This window comes from Lactuca virosa, chromosome 4 (assembly GCF_052849685.1).
Source record: "Lactuca virosa cultivar CGN04683 chromosome 4, Lactuca_virosa_CGN04683_v6, whole genome shotgun sequence".
Taxonomy (NCBI): domain Eukaryota; kingdom Viridiplantae; phylum Streptophyta; class Magnoliopsida; order Asterales; family Asteraceae; genus Lactuca; species Lactuca virosa.
This window is the reverse complement of record NC_136429.1, coordinates 374,571,196-374,577,133: the sequence shown is the minus strand read 5'-3', so window position 1 is coordinate 374,577,133 and position 5,938 is coordinate 374,571,196. Positions and strand designations below refer to the sequence as shown.

The window sequence follows — 5,938 nt, the reverse complement described above, 5'->3', positions numbered from 1 at the left end:
CAATTGAGAGATCCTGGATAATTCATACAATAACAGGGAACCAACTCCCAACTAAACCCCAGGGGACCTGAGTTCACTTGGGAGCGCGAACATCAAATGAAACAGAAACATCCACATCTCTTTCCGAGTCCATGATTTGTATTCTATGTTTGAATTTCGGGACGAAATTCCCTCTATCGGGGGGATGATGTGACAACCCGAAATTTCTATCTTGTACAACCATTCAATTCAATCAATGCCATACTTGTTTCTGTTATCTTCTAGCACTGTTTAAGGTCTGTTTGAGTATTCTAAGCCTAGTGCATTCAAGGTTTGGGTTTAGGGGTGAGTTAATTTAGTACATCGCGTTGCATTCGGGCCAATCACACCATCAAGCGGTGTGTACGGCCGTACACATGGGTGTACGACCGTACACTCAATGATGACCGTACACCACCCCTATATATATGAGTAGACTTCATTTCCTTCATTTCTTTCTTCCTTTGGCCGCACACTACTACATTCTCTCTCTAGTTTCTTCAACAGTGAACCCTCCAAGACTTCAAAAACGTAAGTATTTCATCCTTTAGCTTGTTATACTTGAAATACCTCTTGATTCAAGCCTTGATTCTTCATGTTTCAACATGATCTTCATCATCTTGAAGGGAGTACGGCCGTACGCCTTCATAAGGTTGGCCGTACACACCTTAAAGGCCATCGAAAGTGAGAGTTTAGCCCCTAACATCTAGTTGGACATGCTAAACCTTTGATTCTAGCCTTGATTCACCTTAAAATCGACCAACTTAGCATAAACATGAAGGGTGTACGACCGCACACCCCTTGTACGGCCGTACACACCTCATAGGGCCGTAAACCCTCTTTGATGCTCATTTTTGGCCTTAATCTTCCAATAAAGCTAAGCATGGGGCCAAGAACACTTCCTTGATGCTTCTTAGGACCTTAAAACACCTCAAAATGTACACTTCTTCATGAGTGTACGGCCGTACACTCATGGGCCGTACATCCCTGGCCGTACACACATATCCTTGGTCATACACTCCTCTTTGATCAATCATATGTGATTGTAACACTTAGTTCAAGTGTTTCCTAGTCCCTAGGGTGTTTCCCTATCATAATTAGTCGTTATATGCACTAATTTAGATATATATATATATATATATATATATATATATATATATATATATATATATATATATATATATATATATGTATTTAATTGGTATTAGGATTTCGTTAAGTGCCACGTACAACAACTCGAGGATCTTCACTTCCAGTTCATTAATTCAACGCTTGCACACAACTAACTGTGAGTTCATCCCCTACGTTTTTTATGATTTTTAATGTTTTCAGGAGGGAATACAAGCCAAACACAAATGATTTTAATAAGTTTAAAACTTATGCATTTGATACAGTCAAACGATTTCTATGCTTTATAAAATATTTAGATATTTTATCCCTTTTGTATTATGTCGAGCATAAGGGACACTTTCATTTTGAAAACACAATTTCATCGTTTTCAGAACAACTTACAAACCGAGTACATAACATTTCAAGTAAACTATAATGGGTATAGTTTGGGGAATTCAATACACAACTTTTATCAATTCAGATTTCATACATGGGTAAACGTATAAACTATGACATATTTAGTTTATCATATACATCACTGCAAGAGTACAACATTTAATAATTATTTAAGTATAATTATTTTACTCTACAAGACATGCATCAAATTCAAGTACAAAAGAACATTAGGTATTTCGTATTATTACTTGTAAAGCCGTTAATCTAGTTGGGAGACACGTCCTTGGGCGCTTACAACCATAACTAAGTGGAGGACTACCCTTATGAACCAGAGTCTCCTTGAGGGAGAACGTGATTTTGTATATAGATCTATACGGGACTGACAACCCCGCACCTTGCTGTTAGCTACAGTAGGACCGACAGGTCTACGGGTGACAAATTCATAAAGGATATTGGCGTCTGATTCACGTCGTATCATGTTTAGTATGGCCATAAAACTCGCCAGTAGATATTAACGATATAATTACGTAATAATATATTTTTCATGAAAAATTGCTTCAACAACATAAGTATGGAAAATACTTGTGCCTCACAGTTTCGGAACAATTAAAGCAGCAACTCACATACAATGGAAAATATAGGATTTTCCCATACAAACATCTGTACTTTACAATTAATTAGAAAAACCTCTTATACATTATTTACATTTCTAACGATGGCTAAGGATTTCATACAAGAATTTTCATACAAAACAACAGAATACAGTAACAAACATTCATAGTTAATTCTATAATTCCTTAGTTTATGTATCAGGGTTATGTATGGAGCATATTCGATAGACTGTGGAATGTGTGGTTTCCGCCTCATTTATTGTTCCTTGTTTGGTTGTGGATTTAGGGCAGATCCACATAGTCAACTGTCTGTTCGATATGGGTTTATACCTGGCTAGCATGAACTAAGTAGTTATAGATGGAACTGATATTATCTCACTCTTACTAAAGAAAATATTGGATTTGATTGGAAACATGCGAACATTTTTACAAAGTCATCAACAGGTTTTCATTACAAAACACCGCTTATGAACTCACCAGTTTTATGCTGATACTCTTTCAAAAACTGCTTGTATTCTCAGGAAATCAGTAGACAGATACCTCCCGAAGTTTTGAGAAGACGGAGCGTATAGAGTCTTGTCCTTTTCTTTTAATTATACTTTTGATGTATAAAAACAAGTATAAAACAGATGTAAACCCTTTTCATATATGTATTCAATGTAATGGTTGTGTTTACTATGATTGCTATAATACAGTTGTTGTGATGCTACACATGACGTCATCCACCCCCGAACGTTTCCGTCGTTCCGGTTTGGGGGTGTGACAGTACGGGCCCATACTACCTTCCACACCTACCCATATTTGTCTCAAGTATCACCACAACACCCTAACAATATACATAGACATAGCGAGCGCTCAATCCTTACTCCTAGAGGAATACTATATATCTCATAACTGGCATCCCGGCCTCTCACAACCCACCCATGAAACTTCCACCAACCCTGGAGCACTCGTGTATGCTAACCATACATAACGCTGGACCCTATAGACTTTCGAATACCTGATCCTACCCTAAGCCCTTCATCAAACAAGAATAGGAAATAAGGCCAAACCAAACATTCTCAGGCTATAAGATCTTAATTATGTACAGCCGTGATGCATACACTAAGCAACTACACTAATGATGTCAATTTCATATAAGGAAAACCCTAGGCTATCATGCATCATGTAATCATACAATTCCTGAAGATCCTTAGCCTAGTACTAACATGCTGTTCTAACATATCACATAATCAAATAATCCGTAAGGTATTTTGGGGTCTATCCGCGAGCTCCGGCTGATCGTACACTTGCATCCTCCTTTATTATTTCAAAAACATTTTAAGAAAATCACTATAAAATCTTGTCCTTAGTTTGAGAGTGGAGACATGCGAGTGTTTCCTCCAATTCACTCAAACCAAGGCTCTGATACCAACTTGTAACACCCATAAAATTCAAGCCAATTTAAAACTTTTTAAAACATTTAAAACCATTAAGTTATTACAGTTTATTTTCAAAACAATTTAAACATAAGAGTATCCCCAGAATCAATCATGAAAATGTAAGGAGGTGCACTATCACGCCTTCGCCTTCCCGCGATCATCAGAATTCCTGAAACAATAATCAATAAATGTAAGCTCGAAGGCTTAGTGAGTTACCCCCAAAATACCAATGTCATGCAGATATAACCATATCATATAAACATATAAGCAAACAATACAGAACATCATGCATAATGAGCCATCAGTCTGACTGGACTGAATCCCGGTCCTCAGTCTATCTGGACCGCTCTCTGAGCCCTCGGCATGTCTGGACCGCCCTCCTCGGGGCCTTCAGCCTATCCGGACCGCTCGTTGGGCCTTCGTCCTGACTAGATTTGCCCGGCCCGGGCCTGCCGTCTACCCGGTCCGCCCAGGGTGTCTTGGCCTACTGCACACATCAGGACCTGCCTCAACCCTTTCCCTCAAACTAACAAACATATGCACATACATATAAACAAGTAAATAATTCCCGTGTGTGTCCCGATCAATTCCCACTAATTAGGGTTTCCAGACATTAGGGTTTTCCAAACCCTAATTAGGGTTTCCCACCCACATACTAGCCCATTAGTCAAATGGTTGGGCTTCTAGGTCAATTAGGGTTTCATTAGGCCCATTAAGGTCTCATTGGGCCCACTAGGGTTTCATTGGGCCCACTTTGACCAATCATCCCCAAACGAGTCAAAATGCAAATGAGGCACACCGCCACCCAACACGGCGGCTGGTGGCGGCAGGAGGCGGCAGCCACCACCTCACAGTGGTGGTTATGGATTTTTCTATTGATTATTCCGGCACGATTACAAACAATATTACAATGAACACACACACAGCCACTCAAAATAACATAGTAAATACACACCCACATCCACCCTTGTGGTGGCAGGTGGTGGCAGCCACCACCTCACGGTGGTAGTGGTGGCTTTTCTTGTGAACTCCGGCCAAGCAATTGCACACATACATGCTGACATGATCTAAAACACACACCCATACACTAGATGACCCACACAACACCGCCATGAACAAATGTAAATCGGCAGTTCACACAAAATAAAGAGATGCAACCGCAACCACCTTCTCGGCGACAAGCAATGGTCGGTGACGACAGCAACGCGACGACGGCGGATGTGAGCTGAGGCAGCAACAAAAGAACAAGAAGAGAGGGTCTCCGACCCAAACGCGAACAACCACAGTACCCACGAATCGAGCTTTCTGATCCCCTCGTGACTCTTCGTCTTCGCCGGCGACTGGAGCGTCAATGGTGTCGGATGGCGGCATGGGCGTCGGCGACGTCTTCACCGCTTCAGCGCAACAGGGCAGTAATCCCGGTGGTTCACACTATCAGTTCGTGTGCTCGGCAGTGGTGGCGGCTGGAGGTTCGTAAGGTGGCAGATTAAGAAGGAGAAGGAGAAGAGCGGTGGACTTCCAGGTGGTTTCCGGCATCAATAGCGGCGGTGGTAGGAGTTTGGCATAAGGTAGCGGCGCTGGAGGCTTGGAGGTATAAGGGTGGCGGCTGATATCTCATTTAGGGTTAGGGTTTCGCTGCATGTGGGTTATGATAAATATATATGGAGGTCAACGAGGGTGACGGGTTCAACCCGTGTCCATCCTCCTAGATTTGCATATATTACATGTTTAGTCCCCCTCCAGAAGAAATCTTTTCAGTTTAAGTCCCAAAAATTACCATGCAGCCCCTGCTTGACAAATTCTTTTCAACTTAGTACATAATTTACCCTTTTAGCCCCAGCCATCCAAAATCCTTTCATATTAAATCCAAATGATACCAAACACCCCCTGACCACTGAAAATCTTTACAAAATAAGTCTTGAAATTGCACTTTAACCCCCGAAACTCTAAATCATGTCATCTGGCTTCCCGAAACCAACACCCCGCTAATTATTATTTGATTTTTGGCTATAATAATATATAATAATAATAAAATTACTTCTCGGGGTTATAGGTTTATTATTTAATTATTCTATTTTAAACGGGATGTTACAATGACATTTGCTATGGAAATATTGCCACAAAATAACATTTAAAAATCCTTTAAAGGTTAAAATCATTTTTAATTAAAAGTGGATGTTCGAAAACTATCAAAAACCTCAAACAAAATAAAACACTGTTTAAAAGTAGTACTATTGATAATCACAATTAATATCATGACACTTATTCATTCAATAAATGTCTAAGTTTTTTCAAACCTAATTAATGACATCTTCTCTATGTTCGTATGACTATATTTTATTCTTAGTTTGCACCATGATACATGTTTCTCATAATAATATA

General features: G+C 40.0%; 1 long non-coding RNA gene across 1 annotated transcript; it reads right to left on the bottom strand.

Moving 5' to 3' along the window:
• Positions 1–3,567: 3,567 nt before the first annotated feature.
• LOC145108756 (uncharacterized) lies at positions 3,568–5,173 on the bottom strand. The gene is made up of 2 exons (XR_013708528.1): positions 4,724–5,173; positions 3,568–3,725 (listed from the first exon to the last, which is right to left on the bottom strand). It is a non-coding gene; the product is annotated as an uncharacterized LOC145108756 (long non-coding RNA).
• Between the last annotated feature and the right edge of the window lie 765 nt (positions 5,174–5,938).